Genomic DNA, 25821 nt, shown 5'->3' with positions numbered 1-25821 from the left:
AGAACAAAGCCTGCTTTCAGAGGCCAGGGAGCTAAGAACTTTGTAAAGAACCTGAAAAACTGCCCACACAGTCATTCTAGCATCTAGGGTGGGGTTTGATTACATTAGCTTAAAAGCCCCCTTTAACACTGGAGTTCTGTAATTGTGTGATTCCAGTTGATTCATTTTTACAGCATACAGTCCTGTTCATGTGCTTTCTCTTCAGACCCGGAAACATGAACACCTATGTCACAAATTGCTGTCCTGATCTTATTGTATATACATTTTTTTTCTTTTTTGCGGTACACGGGCCTCTCACTGTTGTGGCCTCTCCCGTTGCGGAGCACAGGCTCTGGACGCGCAGGCTCAGCGGCCATGGCTCACGGGCCCAGCCGCTCCGTGGCACGTGGGATCTTCCCGGACCGGGGCACGAACCCGTGTCCCCTGCATTGGCAGGCGGACTCTCAACCACTGCGCCACCAGGGAAGCCCTGTATATACATTTTTTATTGAGATATAATTAACATATACACATATTGTGTAAGTTGGAGGTGTACAATGTGGTTTAATTTATCCTGATCTTAAAAAAAAAGAGAAAGCAAAAGAAAAAAGGACCCAACACACTCACACGATAAGCACATACACACACGCAGAACACTTTAACAAGCTGGGTTTTTGTAAGTTAATGTAAACATGAAGGAAAAGGGCCACAACCTCTGGACTTCAAACTGCCAAACTTAATGGAATAAGTTTGAGTATTACTTAATGATACTTGGCAAGAAAGAAAATCCCAGTCTCAGTCTCCCCCAACCCTTCAGTTAGTTGGATGGGATGAAGTCCAAACCAATCATTGCAATCGGTGGCCTGATGTCTGTGTAGCAATGTGAATGGAAGCAGAATTGTTACATTCTACTTGGAAGCACCTGATGGAGGGATCAAATAAAAATTTTAAAAATCACATGTTGGGCTTCCCTGGTGGCGCAGTGGTTGAGGGTCCGCCTGCCGATGCAGGGGACATGGGTTCGTGCCCCGGTCTGGGAAGATCCCACATGCCGTGGAGCAGCTGGGCCCGTGAGCCATGGCCGCTGAGCCTGCGCATCCGGAGCCTGTGCTCCGCAGTGGGAGAGGCCGCAGCAGTGAGAGGCCCGCGTACTGCAAAAAAAAAAAAAAAAAAAAAAAAATCACATGTTTATGCCTCCCATATAAACATGTGAGTCAATGAATGAATAAAATACACCAGTGTGATTTACAACAGCTAAGACATAGAAGCAACCTAAGTGTCCATCAACAGATGAATGGATAAAGAAAATCTGGTGTATATATACAATGGAATATTACTCAGCCATAAAAAGAATGAAATATTACCATTTGCAGCAACATGGATGGACCTAGAGATTACTATATTAAGTGAAGTAAGTCAGACGGAGAAAGACAAATATTATATGATATCACTTATATGTGGAATCTAAAGAAATAATACAAATGAACTTATTTATAAAACAGAAACAGACTCACAGACATACAAAACAAACTTATGGTTACCAAAGGGGAAAGGGGGGGAGGGATAAATTATGAGTTTGAGATTAACAGATACATACTATTGTATATAAAATAGATAAACAACAAGGACTTACCATATAGCACAGGGAACTATATTCAATATCTTATAATAACCTATAATGGAAAAGAATCTGAAAAAGAATATATACATATATATATATAAAACCAAATCACTTTACTGTACACCTGAAACTAATACAATATTGTAAGTCAACTATACTTCAATAAAAAAAAAAATACATCAGTGTGTTGTAGGTCAGGATTAGGAGGGTAGGAAGCAGGTTATTCCAGAGCTCTGTGGTGGAGGTGGAACCACTGGAAATGAGGCTGCAAGGCCAGATCACCAAGGATTTTATATGCTTTGCCATGGGGTTTGGATCTTATCCTGAAAGCAAAGGAGGGCAGAAAGGAAGTAGAAAAGGATTTGAAGCTGGGATGGGCTTTGAAGTTGGAGTGTGCTGGCATGATTATATTTGTGTTTTAGCGACAACTCTGGCTTCTGGTGTAAAATGGATGAGGAGAGGATATTTGGAAGGCCAGCCAGGAGGGTGCAAGGCTAGAGGCAAGCGGCCCGGTTAGGAGGCTCTTTGGCAGTTGTGCAAACAGGATGGGGGCTGGAGCAAGGCAGTGGTAGCAAGCAGAGATGGAGAGAGATTTAGGACAGAAGGAGCAGGCAAAGAGGTCTCAGTAGAAGAGAGTGAAATTAGTACCCCCGCCCCCAAGCAAAACCCAATGACATTTACCAGCTAATCAAGTAGAAAACAGACCCTTGTGGTAGCAGCAGCAGTGAGAAGTAGCCCTGGGGTGAGTTAATCTAATATGCATCAGCCATGTGATATGGCAGTCAGGAAAGCAAATGCCATCCTTAAGAAGCTAGAGTAGAAGAGTCTAGTGGCTGGACAAGGGACACGATCAGGCAGAAGCGTCTGTGCCCTGGGGTTGGGGCGATGGGGGGGAGGTTAGACTCAGTTTCTGCTTTCTACTTTTGAAAGATGTAAGGGAATTGGCTTCAACTCGAAGCAGAGCCTTGAACCCAGGTCTTTGGAGCAGACTCTAGTCTGGAAGAATTGTGGGGCCGGAAGACTTGTCTCCAAATTGTTGGACCACCATGGGGAAGAGGGGCAAAGCTGGCTTTGCGTGAAGTTACCAGAGGGCCGGTTTCACTCAGCCTCAAGCCACGAGGCAGAGACCCAAGCGGTGGTCTGTGGAGCCAGTGAGTCCTTGTCATTGGAAGTTGTTCAGACTAGAGGGCAGGGACCCTGTACGTGGGAGAACAAAACCAAAAGCCCAAAGCAAAAACAACCAGTTCGAGGATACAGTCAGTCGATGACCTTCGAGGTTCTTGCTGACCCTGTGGTGTGTAAGTGCTGGCCACGCGCGTGTACATTTCTCAGCAGTCCTGCCTCAGGGATGAGGTGGATAACGGTACCTCTCTCGTTCGCTTTCTTATACTACTTTATTCAAAGCAAATAGGTCATGTGGAGGTCGGCAGACCAGGTGAGTTGCAGCCTCTAAATCACTGTAATTCCGTCCAGGGGTGGGGTGTGGGGGGAGCCTGGCAAAGCCTTGCAACCGTCAAGAGCAACCGCGCAGTGGGATAAACTTTGGCTGGGGCTTTGCTGCGCGAGAGGGGCGGGGTTACTTGAACGGGTCCTCAGGAGAAGGCGATTGGTCCCGGGGGAATCGAGGGGGCGGGACTAGTCTATTGTTGCCATTGGTCCTGCGGGCAAGTTGAGGGATGGCAGCGAGGGGGGCGGAGCCCGCGAGGGGAGGCAATTGACTTGGCGAGAGCCCACCGAGGGGAGCTAGAGGGCCGGCCGGCGGGCGAGCCCGCAGCCAGGAACCGGGAGCTGGGAGTCGGCAGCCTGGAGCCGGGAGTCAGCTGCGCGAGCTCGCCAGGGCCGCAGCGGGGCGAGGGGCGCACGGGGCGTTGGCACCCGGACGCGCGCCTGCGTCGCCGACTTGGATGCGGCGGGGACGATTCTGCGCCCCGTGCGCTCGACGCGAGCCATTCAACAGCTGGCTTCGCGGGCTACAGTCGCAGGGAGCGACTGGGAGGTTTGCAGGTTGAGACTGCGGCGACTGGAAAGAGGCGGCGGCAGCGGCAGTCCGGGTACCCCAGCGGAGACCCGAGTGGAGACAGCGGCTTCCCAGGCTCCCGGTAAATGCCCTCCGCTCTGCTTGCAGAGCAGCAGCCACGTCCCGCTGCGTCTCAGCCGCCTGGCCGGCCTGGCCTATGGGAGCTGGGTGCCTGCAGACAGGGCTACTCCGGACACTTGGCGGAGATTGGGGAGGGGATGCTCAGGAGACCCGGGTCGCTCCGCCAGCCCCTTCAGAGTCAGAGTTTCCAGAGATGCACCTGGGCTTTTCCCCTGGTCCTCTCTCTTCACCCTAGACCTTGCCGCAAGTCCCCCGGTCCTGGCGCCGCACTAGGGGGCGCTCTGGCACCCACTCAAGGGCTCGCTTCGGCCGCTGCTCCCGCCGAGGTCACTCGAGGCATTCCCCTGGGGTACCGCCATTCCCCTGGTGGTGGCATCCTGCTAACGGGAACTGAAGGTGCCCTCCTGTTTGGTCCACACGCCACGGGCCGGGCGCTCCGCTTCCCCGCCTGCTCCTGTGCACTCATCCAATTAATCAGCAGCAGGGCCCCGCCGCCCCCGCCGCCCTGTGACCTGGTCCTTGGCTTCAGGGATTTGTCGAGAGTCTCGCTTGAGGTTTCCAGCGCGGGTGGAATAAAACTGTTCCCAATCTGACTGGGGTAGCAGGGCTCACCCACGGTCACGGGGTCCTGAGCTTGCTTCCAGGGAGGAAGCAAGTTGGAGAGGCCCATGCTGTGGGAGAAACTGCCATCCCCGAATGCGGGGCAATCAGGTAGTCTTGGTCCTTGGGACTCGCATCTTCTTTACATTTGGTCTCCTGCATTTTGCGCTTTTTTTAAAAGCCAGCCACTACCGGAGAACTTTTGAATGCTGCTAACTCCGAGGAGTGAGATTTATTGGAACACCGGGTTCCAGCATGAGGACTGGTTACCCTTTGGACTTTTTCACTTTCTCTGTGTCTTTTCTAGATTGAGAATAAGGTCTCAAAGATCAGGCCCATTTTTCCCTGTTCTTCTACCTGCCTCTGATCTAACTTTGGAACTTCATGCTGTTCCAAAGAGTAAACTTGTGCAGGGATAGGGCTCACTCTTCATGCTGAGAAAACCACTCTTGGGGATAATATAGTTGGGATCTCTCCAGTTCTGAATTTTTTATTTGCTTTTTAAAGAAGGTGGCATTCCAGTAGTAACATTGTTCTGTGCCCTGTTTCTTTGTTTGGGAGGGAGTCCCTCAAAGCATGACTTGAAGCATGGAGTAATAGTACATGAAGATATTTTTACTTTGGCTCTTGTTAAGCACAGAGAAAGTGGCAAGTGGAATAGGCCCGCTGGCACGGGTGCCCAGGGGATGCCAGCTATCATGTATATCAGAGGATGGGTAGGGCTGACTGGAGGTGGAGTAACATGGTGGGGAGGGGCAGAGCCAGCAGAGACCATCTTGGCTCCTGTGATGGGGCATGAGATTTCCATGTAGTCCCAGCCAAAGAGCACACCTGCAGTGTGGCCCATTTGTCTGGGTTCCCTGTCATACACGCATGCAAAGAGAGTGGGCTTTGACTGGCTTCATGTGTCATCTTCAGCATCAGAAGGAAAGGCGAGGCGCAGAGAGTTGGGAATGTGAAGGTAATGGTGGTGGCAGTGGTGGTATGTGTGTGTGTGTGTGTGTGAGGGAGAGAGATTTGTTTCAGATGCTGAAACAGCTCTCTGCCTCGGAGACTGGCTACGTGTTTGTCTTCCCAGCATACATTCCTGCCTTTGCTAGAGAGAGGGACTTTGGCTGAGTTGTTCCAGAGCCAGTGTGGTGTTACTTGTGCAACTCTCTCAGTGTCCCCTTTGGGCCTGTGTCAGTTCGATGTTATATCCAACATGCTCCTGGAACTTTAAGATGCTTTAAAGCAAGCTGGAGGCTGAGGTAGACTAATGCCTGGGGCACAGTCTGAGCAGACGTGAACCACATGGAATCCAGTGGTGTTTTGCTCAGAAGAGACAGCGTAAGGGCTGGACCACTTACAGAGAAGGTGGTCAGCCATAATAATAATAAGCTCACCTTAACTGAGCACTTATGAGCGTTAAATACTTTCTTGCATCATTTTCCTTAAACCTTCAAACATTCTGTAAGGTAGGCACTATTATCACCTTCTGAAGCTCAAAGAGGTTAGGTAAATCACCCAGCTGGTCAATGGCAGAGGTGGGATTTGAACCTGGGTCTGGTTGACACCAGCCCTTGAGCTCGAAAGCATTTTACTGTTTCATGTCACAGAGGAGGTTTCATAAATGAGGTGGGATGTGAGCAAGGCTTTAAAGGGTGGGCGGGACTTACATAGGGAGAGAGGACATTTGGAGAGAGGGGGTGGACATGTCTGAAGGAGCTCAAGGGAGACTGGCCCAACTAGAATGGGGGGTAGACACAGGGCATGATGAAATATAAGGCTGGTGAGGTGGGGTGGAGTCGTGTTCTAGAGAGCCTTGAAAGGAACTTGTGACTTGATGCAGTAAGAATGAGGGAGAGGTTGAGAATTTTTGAGCAAAGACCAAGGCAAAGCCAGTCCCAGTCCCTTGGTGTGCCCTGCCTGGGTCCCTGAGCCCATCCCTGCCTGGGTCCCTGAGCCCATCCCTGCCTGGGTCCCTGAGCCCATCCCTGCCTTGCTCTTTCTTGAGAACCTTGCCCAGTTTTTTTGTTTTTGTTTTGTTTTGTTTTTTGGCTGTATTGGGTCTTCGCTGCTGTGCGTGGGCTTTCTCTAGTTGCCTAGTTGCGGCGAGCGGGGGCTACTCTTCATTGCAGCGTGCGGGCTTCTCACTGCGGTGGCTTCTCTTGTTGCGGAGCACGGGCTCTAGGCTTGCGGGCTTCAGTAGTTGCAGCATATGGGCTCAGTAGTTGTGGCACACGGGCCCTAGAGCGGGCAGGCTTCAGTAGTTGCGGCACGTGGGCTCAGTTGTTGTGGTGCGTGGGCTCTAGGGCACGTGGGCTTCAGTAGTTGTGGCACTTGGGCTCAGTAGTTGTGGCTCGTGGGCTATAGAGCACAGGCTCAGTAGTTGTGGTACATGAGCTTAGTTGCTCCACAGCATGTGGGATCTTCCTGGACCAGGGATTGAACCCTTGTCCCCTGCATTGGCAGGCGAATTCTCAACCACTGCGCCACCAGGGAAGTCCAGCATATTTAACTCTTGTTTAAAATTTCCCGAACCTCTGGGGAGCACTGGGTACATGTAACCAAGAAGAAGGAGCAAGCTAGGGGTCCAGGGTCAAGTTCAGCCCTAGATGGGTGTGCTTCAGCCTGTACAATATTTTATAAAGCAATTGAATTAGGGACCAACATTGAAAAACCAAAGAGCCCAATAAAAATCAGGATTTTCAGCTTCTCTTGAAATGGCAGAAGACTTGGTCAGAGTTTTGCTAGGCAGGGCTGTGCAGTGCTGACTTCTTAGCTAGGGGCACGTCCCCCACGTCCTGGGACGCATCTGACCCCGTGGGTTCCAGACCCCTACTCTAGGGAAACAAGCCCCCACTCAGGAAGATGCTAATCCAGGATTGGCTTCTTTTCTTACTGTGTAATTAGGGAATTGTCAGACCTGCAGAAGAACTGACTCTGAAATGCAAATAGTCTTAACACACAGGAATGCTGTGGCCATGGCTGGGAAGGGCTACTGGCCAGGAACTGAGCATCATCCTTACGTGGTACCTTTCCTCTGGGCTGGGGTTTCGAAGCCCACTCTGCTAGGGTCCCCAAGAGATAGACTGGCGGGCCTTGCTTGGACTCAGGTTTTCTTTCCACTGAATACTTCGTGTGAATAGGATCTGGGTCAAAATGATGAAAAGAGTTCAGGGGCAAAAACCAACTCAGAAATGATGACCTAAGAAGCAGTGTGTTAAAAAGGTTAATCTAGGGCTTCCCTGGTGGCGCAGTGGTTGGGAGTCCGCCTGCCGATGCAGGGGACACGGGTTCATGCCCCGGTCTGGGAGGATCCCACATGCCGCGGAGCAACTGGGCCCGTGAGCCATGGCCGCTGAGCCTGCGCGTCCGGAGCCTGTGCTCTGCAGCGGGAGAGGCCACAGCAGTGAGAGGCCTGCGTACCGCAAAAAAAAAGGTTAATCTGGACTTTGCTGAAGGCACGTCGTATGTTCTAGAGGGACAGGTACGAGCCATTTCTGTGCTGGCATTTGGGGTGAGAAGTCTTCACTGTGCAGATCTGTCCAGGTCCTGCAGGACATTTAGCAAGTCTGGCCCCCTGCTCACCCAGTGACAGCGGTGCCTGTCCCTGTGCCAGTTGTTGTGACAACTACAATCAACTGTAACTATGCACATCCCACCGCTTTTGCAGGGCACGGTGCTAACACATTTGAAAACCACTGAAGTCTAGTCCCAGGAATTCTAACACTCATTTCTTGAGGAAGAGTGTTAAAGCCATTATCACTTCTTTGTGGCCCACAGTATCCTGTGCTTCCCATGGCGCTCACTATTTTCTTCCTCAGATTGCAGTTGTCTTACTTTCTTTCAGTTTCTAGACACAGTTCTTTGAGGGTAGCTCATCACTGTAGCCCCCAAAGTGTCTTAAAGGAGTAGCTGCTTGGTAGGTGCACTTGACTGATCTCCACGTTCACTGATTAACGTTAGTGGCTTTGGGAGCCTTGAAAGAAAAAGCAGCTCTGTATTAGCATTTCACTATTCGTCTCCACGTGCTATTATTAGTATTTTCAATATGGGAGCAACACCTTTTTTAAAAAAAAAAATTGAAGTATAGTTGATTTACAATGTTTTGTTAGTGTCTGCTATATAGCAAAGTGATTCAGTTATACAAATATGTGTGTGTATTATTTTTCAGATTTTTTCATTAAAGGTCATTACAAGGTATTGAACATAGTTCCCTGTACTGTACAATAAATCCTTGTTGTTTATCTATTTTAAATATAGTGGTGTGTATCTGTTAATCCCAAGCTCCTAATTTATCTCTCCCCCTGCCTTTCCCCTTTGGTAACCATAAGTTTGTTTTCTACGTCTGTGAGTCTGTTTCATATGTAGTTGATGAGCAAATTCTTTGTTTCAGGTAAGACTTAGTATTGTTAAGTCCCTACCATGTGCCAGGCTCTGTTCTAGGCTCTGAAGAGAAAATGGTGAAGCAGACAAATACAGTCCCTACCTGCTCTCCTGGAACTTACAGACTGGGGGGTGGTGTGGGTTTGGTTTTATTTAAGCCAAACATGTCTGCTTTTGATTTTTTTAGGATAAGTGGTATATATATATATATATATATATATATATATATATATGTTCGCCTTTTAAATGTAAATGTTTAAAAGTAGGCAATTTATGTGTTTCCACAATTGACATCTGATGCAGACCTCATTCTCTCCCCCTCTTCCACTCTCCTCTTTTCCCTCTTTTCATACTCTTGTATTGGTTCTAATAAATGTTGCTTTTCAAAAAAAAAAAAAGCAGTAAGCAAGGCCAATGTGACTGGGACTGAGAGGACAAGGGCAGTAGGGGGAGAGCATACAGGATGGGCTGAAAGAGGTAGGCAGGGGTTGTATTTGAGGAGAAGCAGTTTGGATTTGGTTCAAAGCATGCTGGGGAGCCACTGAAGGGTTTGTGGTTTTTTTTAAATTTATTTATATATTTATTTTTGGCTGCGTTGGGTCTTTGTTGCTGTGCGCAGGCTTTCTCTAGTTGCAGCGAGCGGGGGCTACTCTTTGTTGCGGTGCGCGGGCTTCTCATTGTGGTGGCTTCTCTTGTTGTGGAGAACGGGCTCTAGGCACGCAGGCTTCACTAGTTGCAGCACGTGGGCTCAGTAGTTGTGGCTCGCGGGCTCTAGAGCGCCGGCTCAGTAGTTGTGGTGTACGGGCTTAGTTGCTCTGCGGCACGTGGGATCTTCCCGGACCAGGCCTCGAACCCGTGTCCCCTGCATTGGCAGGTGGATTCTTAACCACTGCGCCTCCAAGGGAAGCCTGGCTGTTGCAGTCATCCAGGTTAGAGATGATGGTGGTGCGGACCCAGGGGGTAGCCGCAAAGACGGAGATGGATTTGGAATGTACAGTCAAAGTGGAGTCGAATGGGCTTGCTGAAGGACTGAATCCGAGAGGAGGCGAGGAAGAACGCCTGGTTCTGAGCCTGAGCACCTGAGTGAAGGGTGGCTCTATTTAGGGAGATGGGAGTCACTGGGTGGGGGAAGTAAGTCTGAGGTGGGGGACAGGTTTGCAGGGGAGGGAAATTAAGGTTGAGATGCAAATGGAACATTCAGCTTGGAGACATTGAATAGGCGGTTGAATGTCAGTGTCAGGCTTGGCTGGAGCTTCAGCCTACAGAAAAATTAAATGCAAATTAGAGCCACTTTAAGTCACCACTATATACTAACAAAGGTAGCAGAAATCAAAACGATAAGGATCCAGTGTGAACAGGGCTGCCAGGAATTCAGGCATGTTAACACTGCTGATGGCATGATAAACTGACTTTATCTTCCAGGAGAACAACTTGACAATATGTAATGAGCCATATACACGTATTCCTAGCCTTTGACATGGGAACATATTTTGAGGAAACAGTTTTTGAAAAGATCGTACAAAGATTTTCATTAGGGTTGCTTGTTCTCATACTAGCAGTACAGAGTGGTAGTGGTACTCTTTTGGAGAGAGTAGTGCTCTTTCAAAAGAAAAATGTTGGAAAACACAAATCCCCAGGAAGGGGGACTATCTAACCAAATATATGGTAACCCTATAGCGTTTCTATAGACTGTATCTCTATATAGAATTTCTACAGAAATTTCCTGTAGGCACGAAAAATGAGAAATGTGTCGATCACGTGAATATCTGGAATTGTTATTCAGCAGGTGCAAAACCCAGATTGTGATGGTCCATAAGTACAACCGTGTAAACCTCACACGCTGTTCGTGCTGAAAATCATAAATATACAGCTGTTTTTTAAAACCACCTCATCTGCTTTTGACTTTGTCCCTCTTTCTCTCTGGCAGCGTTCCGTGGTCAGGATGCCACGACACAGTGGTCCACCATGAAGAGTTCACATGAATTGTGGCTTCTCCAATCTTTCTTCCCTTGATCACATTTTCGCCAGAAGGTATTAGGTAATATCCTCTTCTGCAGGCCTTATATTCAAATAAATTTACCTTGGGATTTTAAAAAGGTTGCGAAATACCGCGGTTCTCACAAACTGCTTAGAAGTGCAAAGTACGGTCCCATGTAAAGGTTGCTTTTCCCCTGTAGGTGGCGACTTGTGGGCAGGAATTTTGCTGGTAATCTTCAGAGAAGCAAAACACTGGTGACTTGATGACATGCATTTCCCACAAATAATACTCCGACCCTTCAGTGAGTGAGGCAAAAGTACAGAAGATAGCCACATTCCCTTAAATCCCTGATAGCTTTTTTTTAAAATGTGAAGAAGAGAAAGCAATGAGTCTACTTTAGTAGCATCAAAGTAAATCAATCCAAGGTTTAAAGTGGTATTCCTAGCTGAAAGTGACTAGAGAGAGGTGTTCTATAACAAAAATGTTCCTGGTGCTAAAAAAAGGGGCAAAAGACCAAAAGATTGGTGACATGGGTCTGCCGACTGCCCTGTGCGTATTTTAAAAAATAGCTCCCTCTCTTGCAACCATGGAGTGACTCCTGTACTCACTAACAGAGTTACGTAAATGCAATATGCACAGAAAGGCCTAACACAAACCTTTCTTTAGGTTAATTTATTTTTAAATTGAAGTATAGTTGAGTTATAATATTGTGTTAGTTTCAGGTGTACAGCATAGCGATTCAGTATTTTTGCAGATTAGATTCCATTATAGGTTATTACAAGATACTGGGTATAATTCCCTGTGCTACACAGTATATCCTTGTTGCTTATCTATTTTATGTATAGTAGTTTGTATCTGTTAATCCCATGCCTCTAATTTGTCCCTCTCCACCTCCCTCTCCCCTTGGGTAACCATAAGTTTATTCTCTATGTCTGTGAGGCTGTCTGTTTTGTATATATATTCATTTGTATTATTTTTTAGATTCCACATATAAGTGATATCATATAGTATTAGTATTTCTCTGTCTGACTTACTTCACTAAGCATAATATTCTCTAGGTCTATCCACATTGCTGCAAATGTCAACATTTCGTTCTTTTTTATGGCTAATTGGGTTAATTTATTTTTATTAGTCTCAGAAACACTTTGCTTTGACCAACATTATCGCATAAAGGAAACATTCATATGATCTTTTTTTTTTTACATCTTTATTGGAGTATAATTGCTTTACAGTGGTGTGTTAGTTTCTGCCTTATAACCAAGTGACTCAGTTATACATACACATATGTTCCCATATGTCTTCCCTCTTGCGTCTCCCTTCCTCCCACCCTCCCTATCCCACCCCTCTAGGTGGTCACAAAGCACCGAGCTGATCTCCCTGTGCTATGTGGCTGCTTCCCACGAGCTATCTACCTTACGTTTGGCAGTGTATATATGTCCATGCCTCTCTCTCGCTTTGTCACAGCTTACCCTTCCCCCTCCCCATATCCTCAAGTCCATTCTCTAGTAGGTCTGTGTCTTTATTCCTGTCTTACCCCTATGTTCTTCATGACATTTTTTTTCTTAAATTCCATATATATGTGTTAACATACGGTATTTGTCTTTCTCTTTCTGACTTACTTCACTCTGTATGACAGACTCTAGGTCTATCCACCTCATTACAAATAGCTCAATTTCGTTTCTTTTTATGGCTGAGTAATATTCCATTGTATATACGTGCCACATCTTCTTTATCCATTCATCCAATGATGGACACTTAGGTTGTTTCAATCTCTGGGCTGTTGTAAATAGAGCTGCAATGAACATTTTGGTACATGACTCTTTTTGAATTATGGTTTTCTCAGGGTATATGCCCAGTAGTGGGATTGCTGGGTCATATGGTAGTTCTAGTTGTAGTTTTTTAAGGAACCTCGATACTGTTCTGCACAGTGGCTGTATGAATTTACATTCCCACCAACAGTGCAAGAGGGTTCCCTTTTCTCCACACCCCCTCCAGCATTTGTTGTTTCTAGTTTGATGATGGCCATTCTGACTGGTGTGAGATGATATCTCATTGTAGTTTTGATTTGCATTTCTCTAATGATTAATGATGTTGAGCATTCTTTCATGTGTTTGTTGGCAGACTGTATATCTTCTTTGGAGAAATGTCTATTTAGGTCTTCTGCCCATTTTTGGATTGGATTGTTTGTTTTTTTGATACTGAGCTGCATGACCTGCTTGTAAATTTTGGAGATTAATCCTTTGTCAGTTGCTTCATTTGCAAATATTTTCTCCCATTCTGAGGGTTGTCTTTTGGTCTTGTTTATGGTTTCCTTTGCTGTGCAAAAGCTTTGAAGTTTCACTAGGTCCCATTTGTTTATTTTTGTTTTATTTCCATTTCCCTAGGAGGTGGGTCAAAAAGGATCTTGCTGTGATTTATGTCATAGAGTGTTCTGCCTGTGTTTTCCTCTAAGAGTTTGATAGTTTCTGGCCTTACATTTCAGTCTTTAATCCATTTTGAGCTTATTTTTGTGTATGGTGTTAGAGAGTGATCTAATCTCATACTTTGACATGTACCTGTCCAGTTTTCCCAGCACCACTTATTGAAGAGGCTGTCCTTTCTCCACTGTACATTCCTGCCTCTTTTATCAAAGATAAGGTGACCATATGTGTGTGGGTTTATCTCTGGGCTTTCTATCCTATTCCATTGATCTATCTTTCTGTTTTTGTGCCAGTACCATACTGTCTTGATTACTGTAGCTTTATAGTATACTCTGAAGTCAGGGAGCCTGATTCCTCCAGCTCTTATTTTCGTTCTCAAGATTGCTTTGGCTATTCGGGGTCTTTTGTGTTTCCATACAAGTTGTGAAATTTTTTGTTCTAGTTCTGTAAAAAATGCCAGTGGTAGTTTGATAGGGATTGCACTGAATCTGTAGATTGCTTTGGGTAGTAGAGTCATTTTCACAATGTTGGTTCTTCCAATCCAAGAACATGGTATATCTCTCCATCTATTTGTATCATCTTTAATTTCTTTCATCAGTGTCTTATAATTTTCTGCCTACAAGTCTTTTGTCTCCTTAGGTAGGTTTATGCCTAGATATTTTATTCTTTTTGTTGCAGTGGTAAATGGGAGTGTTTTCTTGATTTCACTTTCGGATTTTTCATCATTAGTGTATAGGAATGCCAGAGATTTCTGTGCATTAATTTTGTATCCTGCTACTTTACCAAATTCATTGATTAGCTCTAGTAGTTTTCTGGTAGCATCTTTAGGATTCTCTATGTATAGTATCATGTCATCTGCAAACAGTGACAGCTTTACTCTTCTTTTCCGATTTGGATTCCTTTTATTTCCTTTTCTTCTCTGATTGCTGTGGCTAAAACTTCCAAAACTGTGTTGAATAAGAGTGGTGAGAGTGGGCAACCTTGTCTTGTTCCTGATCTTAGTGGAAATGCTTTCAGTTTTTCACCATTGAGGACGATGTTGGCTGTGGGTTTGTCATACATGGCCTTTATTATGTTGAGGAAGGTTCCCTCTATGCCTACTTTCTGCAGGGTTTTTATCATAAATGGGTGTTGAATTTTATCAAAAGCTTTCTCTGCATCTGTTGAGATGATCATATGGTTTTTCTCCTTCAATTTGTTAATATGGTGTCTCACGTTGACTGATTTGCGTATATTGAAGAATCCTTGCATTCCTGGAATAAACCCCACTTGATCATGATGTATGATCCTTTTAATGTGCTGTCGGATTCTGTTTGCTAGTATTTTGTTGAGGATTTTTGCATCTATGTTCATCAGTGATGTTGGCCTGTAGGTTTCTTTCTTTGTGACATCCTTGTCTGGTTTTGGTATCAGGGTGATGGTGGCCTCGTAGAATGAGTTGGGGAGTGTTCCTTCCTCTGCTATATTCTGGAAGAGTTTGAGAAGGATAGGTGTTAGCTCTCCTCTAAATGTTTGATAGAATTCGCCTGTGAAGCCATCTGGGCCTGGGCTTTTGTTTGTTGGAAGGTTTTTTATCACAGTTTCAATTTCAGTGCTTGTGATTGGTCAGTTCATATTTTCTATATCTTCCTGATTCAGTCTTAGCAGGTTGTGCATTTCTAAGAATTTGTCCATTTCTTCCAGGTTGTCCATTTCATTGGCATAGAGTTGCTTGTAGTAATCTCTCATGATCTTTTGTATTTCTGCAGTGTCAGTTGTTACTTCTCCTTTCTCATTTCTAATTCTATTGATTTGAGTCTTCTCCCTTTTTTTCTTGATGAGTCTGGCTAATGGTTTATCTATTTTGTTTATCTTCTCAAAGAACCAGCTTTTAGTTTTATTGATCTTTGCTATCGTTTCCTTCATTTCTTTTTCATTTATTTCTGATCTGATTTTTATGATTTCTATCCTTCTGCTAACTTTGGGGGTTTTTTGTTCTTCTTTCTCTAAGTGCTTTAGGTGCAAGGTTAGGTTGTTTATTTGAGATGTTTCTTGTTTCTTAAGGTAGGATTGTATTGCTATAAACTTCCCTCTTAGAACTGCTTTTGCTGCATCCCATAGATTTTGGGTCGTCGTGTCTCCATTGTCATTTGTTTCTAGGTATTTTTTTATTTCCTCTTTGATTTCTTCAGTGATCACTTCGTTATTAAGTAGTGTATTGTTTAGCCTCCATGTGTTTGTATTTTTTACAGATCTTTTCCTGTAATTGATATCTAGTCTCATAGCGTTGTGGTCGGGAAAGATACTTCATACAATTTCAATTTTCTTAAATTTACCAAGGCTTGATTTGTGACCCAAGATATGATATCCTGGAGAATGTTCCATGAGCACTTGAGAAGAATGTGTATTCTGTTGTTTTTGGATGGAATGTCCTATAAATATCAGTTAAGTCCATCTTGTTTAATGTATCATTTAAAGCTTGTGTTTCCTTAGTTATTTTAATTTTGGATGATCTGTCCATTGGTGAAAGTGGGGTGTTAAAGTCCCCTACTATGAATGTGTTACTGTCAATTTCCCCTTTTATGTCTGTTAGTATTTGCCTCATGTATTGAGGTGCTCCTATGTTGGGTGCATAAATATTTACAATTGTTATATCTTCTTCTTGGATCGATCCCTTGATCATTATGTAGTGTCCTTCTTTGTCTCTTCTAATAGTTTTTATTTTAAAGTCTATTTTGTCTGATATGAGAATTGCTACTCCAGCTTTCTTTTGGTTTCCATTTGCATGAAATATCTTTTTCCATCCCCTTACTTTCAGTCTGTCTGTGTCTCTAGGTCTGAAATGGGTCTCTTGTAGACAGCAAATATATGGGTCCTGTTTTTGTATCCATTCAGCCAATCTGTGTCTTTTAGTGGGAGCATTTAGTCCATTTACATTTAAGGGAATTATCGATATGTTTGTTCCTATTCCCATTTTCTTAATTGTTTTGGGTTCGTTATTGTAGGCCTTTTCCTTCTCTTGTGTTTCTTGCCTAGAGAAGATCCTTTAGCAGTTGTTGCAAAGCTGATTTGGTGGTGCTGAACTCTCTCAGCTTTTGCTTGTCTGTAAAGGTTTTAATTTCTCCATCAAATCTGAATGAGATCCTTGCTCGGTAGAGTAATCTTGGTTGCAGGTTTTTCTCTTTCATCACTTTAAATATGTCCTGCCACTCCCTTCTGGCTTGCAGAGTTTCTGCTGAAAGATCAGCTGCTAACCTTATGGGGATTCCCTTTTGTGTTATTTGTTGTTTTTCCCTTGCTGCTTTTAATATGTTTTCTTTGTATTTAATTTTTGACAGTTTGATTAATATGTGTCTTGGCGTATTTCTCCTTGGATTTATCCTGTATGGGACTCTCTGTGCTTCCTGGACTTGATTAACTATTTCCTTTCCCATATTAGGGAAATTTTCAACTATAATCTCTTCAAATATTTTCTCAGTCCCTTTCTTTTTCTCTTCTTCTTCTGGAACCCCTATAATTCAAATGTTGGTGCGTTTAATGTTGACCCAGAGGTCTCTGAGACTGTCCTCAGTTCTTTTCATTCTTTTTTCTTTGTTCTGCTCTGCAGTAGTTATTTCCACTATTTTATCTTCCAGGTCACTTATCCGTTCTTCTCCCTCAGTTATTCTGCTATTGATCCCATCTAGAGTATTTTTAATGTCATTTATTGTGTTGTTCATCATTGCTTGTTTCCTCTTTAGTTCTTCTAGGTCCTTGTTAAATGTTTCTTGCATTTTGTCTATTCTGTTTCCAATATTTTGGATTATCTTTACTATCATTATTCTGAATTCTTTTTCAGGTAGACTGCCTATTTCCTCTTCATTTGTTAGGTCTGGTGGGTTTTTATCTTGCTCCTTCATCTGCTGTGTGTTTTTCTGTCTTCTCATTTTGCTTATCTTACTGTGTTTGGGGTCTCCTTTTTGCAGGCTGCAGGTTCGTAGTTCCCATTGTTTTTGGTGTCTGTCCCCAGTGGCTAAGGTTGCTTCAGTGGGTTGTGTAGGCTTCCTGGTGGAGGGGACTAGTGCCTGTGTTCAGGTGGATGAGGCTGGATCTTGTCTTTCTGGTGGGCAGGTCCACGTCTGGTGGTGTGTTTTGGGGTGTCTGTGGACTTATTATGATTTTAGGCAGCCTGTCTGCTAATGGATGGGGTTGTGCTCCTGTCTTGCTAGTTGTTTGGCATAGGGTGTCCAGCACTGTAGCTTGCTGGTCGTTGAGTGAAGCTGGGTGCTGGCGTTGAGATGGAGATCTCTGGGAGATTTTTGCCATTTGATATTATGTGGAGCTGGGCGGTCGCTTGTGGACCAGTGTCCTGAAGTTGGCTCTCCCATCTTAGAGGCACAGCACTGACTCCTGCCTTTCATCCACACAGCTCAGAATAAAAGGGACAAAAAGTAGAAAGAAAGAATTAGTAGAAGTAGAAAGAAAGAAAGAAAGGAGGGAGGGGGAGGGAGGGAGGAAGGAAGGAAGGAGGGAAGGAAAAATAGAAAGAAAGAAAGAAGATAAAGTGAAATAAAATAAAGTAAGATAAAATATAATAATGTTATTAAAATTAAAAATATTTATTAAGAGAAAAAAAATTTTAAAAAAAAACGGACGGATAGAACCCTAGGACAAATGTGGAAGCAAAGCTATACAGACGAAATCTCACACAGAAGCATACACATACACACTCACAAAAAGAGGAAAAGGGGAAAAAATCATAAATTTTGCTCTCAAAGGACACCTCCTCAATTTGGGATGATTCACTGTCTAAAGGAGGGAAGGAGGGAAAGAAAGAAAGAAAGAAAGAAAAAGGTAAAATATAAAATAAAGTTATTAAAATAAAATATAATTATTAAGAAAAAAATTTTAAAAAACAAAAACAAAACAAAAAAAAAACAGACAGATAGAACCCTAGGACAAATGGTGGAAGCAAAGCTATACAGACAAAATCTTGCACAGAAGCATACACATACACGCTCACAAAAAGAGAAAATGGGGAAAAAATCATAAATCTTCCTCTCAAAGTCCACTTCCTTAATTTGGGATGACTCGTTGTCTATTCATGTATTCCACAGATGCAGGTACATCAAGTTGGTTGTGGAGCTTTAATCCGCTGCTCCTGAGGCTGCTGGGAGAGATTTCCCTTTCTCTTCTTTGTTTTCACAGCTCCCAGGGGCTCAGCTTTGGATTTGGCCCCGCCTCTACTTGTAGGTCGCCAGAGGGCATCTGTTCTTCGCTCAGACAGGACGGGGTTAAAGGAGCCGCTGCTTCGGGGTCTCTGGCTCACTCAGGCTGGGGGGAGGGAGGGGCACGGATGCGGGGCGAGCCTGCGGTGGCAGAGGCTGGCGTGACGGCGTGACGTTGCACCAGCCTGAGGCGTGCCGTGCGTTCTTCCGGGGGAGTTGTCCCTGGATCCCAGGACCCTGACAGTGGCGGGCTGCACAGGCTCCCCAGAAGAGGAAGTATGGATAGTGACCTGTGCTCGCACAGAGGACCGTTGGTGGCGTCAGCGGCAGCCTTAGCGTCTCATGCCCGTCTCTGGGGTCCGCGCTTTTAGCCGCGGCTCGCGCCCGTCTTTGGAGCTCCTTTAAGCAGCGCTCTTAACCCCCTCTCCTCGCGCACCAGGAAACAAAAAGGGAAGAAAAAGGTCTCTTGCCTCTTCAGCAGGTCCAGACTTTTCCCTGGACTCCCTCCCGGCTCGCCGCGGCGCACCTCACGCTGCCAACCCCAGTTCTCTCCCTGCGCTCCAACCGAAGCCCGAGCCTCAGCTCCCAGCCCGGCCCGCCCCGGCGGGTGAGCAGACAAGCCTCTCGGGCTGGTGAGTGCCGGGCGGCACCGATCCTCTGTGCGGGAATATCCCCACTTTGCCCTCCGCACCCCTGTTGCTGTGCTCTCCTCCGCGGCTCCTAAGCTTCCCCCCTCCGCCACCCCCGTTCTCTCCCCGTGAAGGGGCTTCCTAGTGTGTGGCAACCTTTCCTCCTTCATGGCTCCCTCCCACTGGTGCAGGTCCCGTCCCTATCCTTTTGTCTCTGTTTATTCTTTTTTCTTTTTCCCTACCCAGGTACGTGGGGAGTTTCTTGCCTTTTGGGAGGTCTGAGGTCTTCTGCCAGCGTTCAGTAGGTGTTCTGTAAGAGTTGTTCCACGTGTAGATGTATTTCTGGTGTATCTGTGGGAGGGAAGGTGATCTCCGCATCTTACTCTTCCGGCATCTTCCCGGAGGCTCCCCATACAGGTAACTCTTGATTGTTCCAATTTCTCAAAAATTTGGACACATTTACTGTCTCTATAACATCTCTTTCGCGCCGCCCTAGTCTCGAAGCTCCCGCCACTGCTCCTCAGGCCGGGTCCCCGTGGGCTCGTATGATCTTTTAAAATAGGGAAACAAAAACAGGAAATTAAGTTGCCCAAAGAGGTGAATTAACACAAATCCAGTTTTCTTCATTTCAAGATCAAAATTCCCCATACTAAACTCTACCTTAGAGCAGATTTTTTTTGAGTGCTGGTAGAAGAGATTCTCTCTCAGTAGGACTCCAGTATTTCATGGTCACAAATTTTATCATTCCTGCAGGTCTCCAAGTCACTGCCTTTCTGCCCTGAAAGCCCCCAGTGCCACAATAAGCCCTTTAGGACCATCTTAATTTGGGAATTTCATCATTTAGGGGGTCCTATATTGGTTGTATTCCACTTGTTGCAACACTGCGTGCTGCTCATTTTAATGATGTGATTTAAAGATTTTTCAAGATCAGAGCATATGGTCAGCCTCAGTTTTAAAATTGTTGTTTGCGCTAATGATGTACCAAAACACATGCAAGTTCATCCATGACCTCTTGACTGAAAAAGCAGGGAAGACTTCTGTTTGGTCAAGACTTACGGGGATTCTGTACTAGTTGGGAGGTTTGGAAATTGGCTATGTTGATTTGACCCAAATACATTTTGGCTGTCCCGCTGACAATAAATATGTCGATATATCTTTATACATCTTAAATGCTTTCAAAATGACTTAACTTTGAGGTTCAAAAGCCTGAAAAAAGAAAGGCAGCAAAGGACTACTTCGAAAGAGGATACGGAGTTGTGCAGATGGTCCTGTTTTTTTCCCACTGTTTTTAAAAAACGTGACTCAAATGCCCTTGCTAGCACTCTGACAGCAAATATTTGAGAGTGAGAAAAAGGGAAAGAAAATGGATGAGGGATACTTTGCTCATGACTCAAGTGCTTTTAGAGTTTTAAGGTCATAGTTCTGATCTAAAACACTTGAAGGTGTAGCAGAGGAATCTCTCTAGTATCTTCTGAAGTGAGATAAGGTATTGGAGGAAGTTTGGATGCAGAGCCCGTAGAATTTATTGAATTTTCACTGCAGGTTCAAACAACTGTTTTAGGCCTGTGGAAATATCTCAAAACTGTTTCCTTTTCTCTAATCTTATTCTACTGCTATTCAGTCAGCTTTGCTATTAGGTATAGAGGCAGGAAGATGAGGCAGACCCATGACTAGAGAAAGCAGCCACGTTTCTCTGAGAAGCTGCTAGAAATGTTCTGGCATTGAGAGCTGGTTGAGTGAAATGCTTTGGTAGAGCTATGTACACAAGATACTGCTGGAATGTGCACTGTGTAAACATTATTGAATAACTCTAATTTTTGAAGGTTAGAGGAGCTCTCATTTGCCTCTGCAAAGGCGTTAAAGAATAAGTGATCTCAGTGGTGTTGCTTTTAATCACAAGACTAGAAGAAAGATGTGTGTATATGTGAGGGGGCTGGGGAGGTCATGGTGGAACATACTAGAACATGGGACTAATTGAAAATCTTTATTAAAATTCAACTTTTTGATAATTTATGGTGGCTGTACTTATGACACTCCTTGCCATCAGGGCTCAGTTTATATTAGGCTCTTAAACCTTTGCATATGATAGTGATTGGTAAAAATGATGGGAAAATTGTTAATGAATTCTACCATTACTGTCAGTTGAACCACAGACATATTAAAAGGGAATTTAGCATAATACTCTCAAGGTCCATCCATGTTGTCACAAATGGCAAGATTTCATCTTTTTTTCTAATAGGGTTTTATGCTATATAAAATAAGTTAGACAGAGAAAGATAGATACTATATGATTTCACTCACATGTGGAATATAAAAAACAAGCAAACAGAAACCCCCCAAATAAATTAGCAAACTAAACAAAACAAACACGTAGATACAGAGAACAGAGTAGTGGTTACCAGAGGGGAAGGCGCAGCCAGGAGGGTGAGATGGGTAAAGGGGATCAACTATATGGTGATAGATAGAAACTAAATTTTTGGTGGTGAGCACACTGTAGTGTATACAGAAGTGGGAATATAAGGGAGTTCCCCGGTGGTCCAATGGTTAGGATGCAGCACTTTCAGGGCTGGGGTTCAATCCCTGGTTGGGGAACTAAGATGCTGCAAGGTGCGTGCTGCGGCCAAAAAAAAAAAAAGTAGAAACATGATGTTATACGCATGGAATTTATATAATGTTATAAACCAATTTACCTCAATTTTTTATAAAGGGTATTTAGAGAGCAAATTAGGTCACTCTAAAGAATCAATTTTAGGGCTTCCCTGATGGTGCAGTGGTTAAGAATCCTCCTGCCAATGCAGGGGACACGGGTTCAAGCCCTGGTCTGGGAAGATCCCACATGCCACGGAGCAACTAAGCCCACGCACCACAACTACCGAGCCTGCGCTCTAGAGCCCACGAGCCACAACTAGAGAAAGCCCGCACGCAGCAACGAAAACCCAACACAGCCAAAAATAAATTTTAAAAAAAGAATCAATTTTAAATCATATCCTAATAACTTGATCTCAGTGATTCCACCTATTTGGGTAGATATATTTTTATTAATATGTATAAATATACATAAAATATATAGCTATATCTACTAACTAATATATCTAATTTAAGTAGATTACCTTTTTAAATTGAAGTATAGTTGGTTTACAATGTTGTATTAGTTTCAGGTGTACAGCAAAGTGATTCAGTTATATATATATATACATATACATATATATACATACATATATATACATATATATATATATAACTGATTCTTTTCCATTATAGGTTATTATAAGATAATGAGTATAGTTCCCTGTGCTATACAGTAGGTCCTTGTTGTTTATCTATTTTATATATAGTAGTATGTATCTGTTAATCCCAAACTCCTAATTTATCACCCCCCCCTTCCCCTTTGGTAACCATAAGTTTGTTTTCTATGTCCCTGAGTCTGTTTCTGTCTTGTAAATAAGTTCACTTGTATCATTTTTTCTTAGATTCCACATATAAGTGATATATAATATTTGTTTTTGTCTGACTTCACTTTGTATGATAATCTCTAGGTCCATCCATGTTGCTGCAGATGACATTACTTCATTCTTTTTTATGGCTGAGTCATATATATATATATACACATATATAATATATACATATATTATATATATATAAATATATACCACAGCTCCTTTATCCATTCAGCTGTTGATGGACACTTAGGTTGCTTCCATGTCTTGGCTATTATAAATGGTGCTGCTGTGAACATTGGGGTACATGTGTCTTTTCGAATTAGAATTTTTGTCTTTTCCGGATATATGCCCAGTAGTGGGATTTCTGGGTGATACAGTAGTTCTATTTTTAGTTTTTTAAGGAACCTCCATACTGTTCTCCATAGTAGCTGTACCAATTTACATTCCCACCAACAGTGCCATAGAGTTCCCTTTTCTCCACACCCTCTCCAGCGTTTATTGTTTGTAGATTCTTTGATGATGGCCATTCTGACTGGTGTGAGGTGATACTTCATTGTAGTTTTGATGTGCATTTCTCTAATAATTAGCAATGGTGAGCAACAGATTACTTCCTGAACATGTTTAAACAGGGTTAAAAACAGGGATTGTATGGGGAGAAAAGCACAAACCTTTTTCAACCTGTTTTTCAGGAGCAAGGTAGGGCCTCGTACAGCTTTAACTAGATTCAAGGATTGGCACATTTAAGCTTAGAGTTGAGAAACTATCCTGATTTAGAAGAAAGCACCTGTGAAAGTTGAGTATTGGATTGTAACTATGAGTATTTTCCAGAAACACCTGTCTGCTTTTGCTATAAAATAAATCAGTTAAGACTTAAACATTCTGCAGGCAAATCAGTGGTCACTGGAGGTGGGGGGAGGATTACAAAGGGGCACGAGGAAACTGAAGGGGATGATGGGCATTTTCACTCTCTTGATTGTGGTGATGGGTTCATAAGTGTGTAAAGATATGTCAAAACTCATCAAAATGTACACTTTTGATACGAAATGTGGTTTATCATATATCAATTATGCTTCAATAAGGCAGTTTTTAAAAATAACTTCTGCAGCCTGTGGTACAGCTAGTATTGAAGTGGCCAAGTGCTCCGTCATCACCCAAAGTCCTAGTCTGATCTCCCAGGCTTCAGTCAGGACTCACACAAACTTGGGTCATGGGTCCAGATGCCTGTGGGCATTTACAGTGATGGCAGACAGAGGGGTGTCTTTGATGGGAAAAGGGAGTTGCTTCTGTATTACTCTGTTTTGATTCTTTTCTGGGCCAGTTTGTATCAGCAACTGTGAACTGCTTCCTTTCAATAGTTTGTTATTATCATGTGAGTTTCCTCTTTTTTTTTTTTTTTTTTTTTTGCGGTACGCGGGCCTCTCCCTGTTGTGGCCTCCCGCTATTGTGGCCTCTCGCGTTGCGGAGCACAGGCTCCGGATGCGCAGGCTCAGCGGCCATGGCCCACGGGCCCACGGGCCCAGCCGCTCCGCGGCATGTGGGATCTTCCCAGACCAGGGCACGAACCCATGTCCCCTGCATCGGCAGGCGGACTCTCAATCACTGCGCCACCAGGGAAGCCCCGAGTTTCCTCTTTTTAATAAAAAATTTTAATACAAAATTAGCACATTTATTATAAACATTCAAAAATTGAAGCAAGAATACTCCTAATCCATTTCCCAGATGAAATGTTGACAATTTGATGTACATTCTTCCAGACTTTATAGAGAGGTCTGTATGTGTGCGCGTGCACGTGCGCCCACCATGCATGTGTGTTTATATTACTTTTATTACTTTATATTACGTTTACAAAAACAAGATCACATTGCACATTATTATCCTGCAACTTGCTTTTTATTTTTTCCTCTAAAAAGTATCATGGGCGTCCTTCCATGTCAATAAGTACACACCTATGCCTCCCTCCCTCCCTTCCTCCCTTTCTTCCTTCTTTCTCTCCCCCTGCCCCTCCTCCCTCTCCCCCTCCTCCCTCTCCCCCTCCCCCCTCTCCCCCTTCTATCTGTCTTCCTGGTAGGAAGTCTCCTCCCCCTCCCCCTCCTCTTCCTCCTTCATTTTTTGTTAGTTTTGGCTTGAGGCCTCTTTAAGGAAAAAGCATCGCAATAGGAATTCATAATTATCGCGCACCTATGCGCCAGGCACCATCTGGTTCATTTTCAGCGATCTGGCAGAAATTGCCAATGACATTGCTGTAGCATTGAAGCCATGGCATATGTAAAAAGCTTACTTCTTGGTACACAGTAGGTCCTCAATATTTTAAAAAAAAAATAAGATTGGAAGGTTAGCTCCCTATTCTGGGAGAGTATTCAAAGATGAAATATTCACAAACATTTCATTTTAAAGCCTGTGACCAGCAGGGGAAGAGAGGAGAAGCAATGTCTAATTTGCTGCTGTTGCTGAAGTTGGGAAAGAGGAATTGGAATTGAGGTTTTTAAAGGAGGCCAGTTTTTTTTTGTTTTTTTTGTTTTTTTTGAAAACCAATTGGGTCCTCTTGAGAAAGTCAGAAAATAACTTAAATGCTTCCGAATTGAGGTGTAGAGTCCTGTCACTGGAGGGCCGGGTGAGCAAACATCGACCCTATAGCAGAGGCTGTGGGCAGGCAAGGCAGCAAGGCCTGCAGGTCTGTTTATTTGCACTTCGCAGTGCTTGTAAATTGTTTTCCTTGATTGCCAGCGTCTGAAAAAGCAGATTTCGCATAAGAACCTCAGTTTCTGACCTCTCTGGATTAATAGGAGGATGCGGCCACCCCAGGCCCTCCTTCCCTCACTGGGGGTTCAGATGAGGCACTGGTCTCCGCCTCTGTTCAGTGTTTTTTGCTCGCTGAGACCGTCTTGCTGTCCACTGTGATCATCTGAGTTGTACCCTCTGCTGTAGAATTTACTGCTTATTTTTGCTTCGGTGTGAGATGGAAGTGATAGCCAGTTTTGTTTTGTTTTTTCATGTGAAAAATACAGCACATCAAGCACTATAAAATACCATCTGACTGTTTTCCCTCCAAATTTGAGGAGAACCTTTATTATACTTCAGGAAAGTGGAGAGATCTGGCTAAAATATAGAAACTGTTTCACTGTGTGGAAATCACCCTTGTGAAGGATATGAGGCATATATTTAACCTCAAGAAGTTGATGATTTTTAGTGGGCTTTGTGAGGTTAATCTGAAGTAGAAGGAAAAACTGAAGTTTTTAATAAAATCCATTTATATTGACCATAATTTTAAATGAATGACTACAGGTGCATCTGTTAACACTGTAAGTCAGCAAAAAGTTTTATTAAAACCACTTTGCAAAAAATCATGCAATTCTGAACTTCATTCCTGTGTATACATAGTTGTGACAAAATTGTGTCTAAAATGACACTGCAATAAGCAGCTTTGAACATGTTCTTTTCTTATTTTTAATTCTTTCCTTAGCATGAGTTTCTAGAGCAGGTTACTGGACCAAAGGGGATG

The sequence above is a fragment of the Grampus griseus genome (assembly GCF_964374135.1).
Source record: "Grampus griseus genome assembly, chromosome: X".
NCBI lineage: Eukaryota > Metazoa > Chordata > Mammalia > Artiodactyla > Delphinidae > Grampus > Grampus griseus.
Note: the sequence above shows the minus strand (reverse complement) of the source record.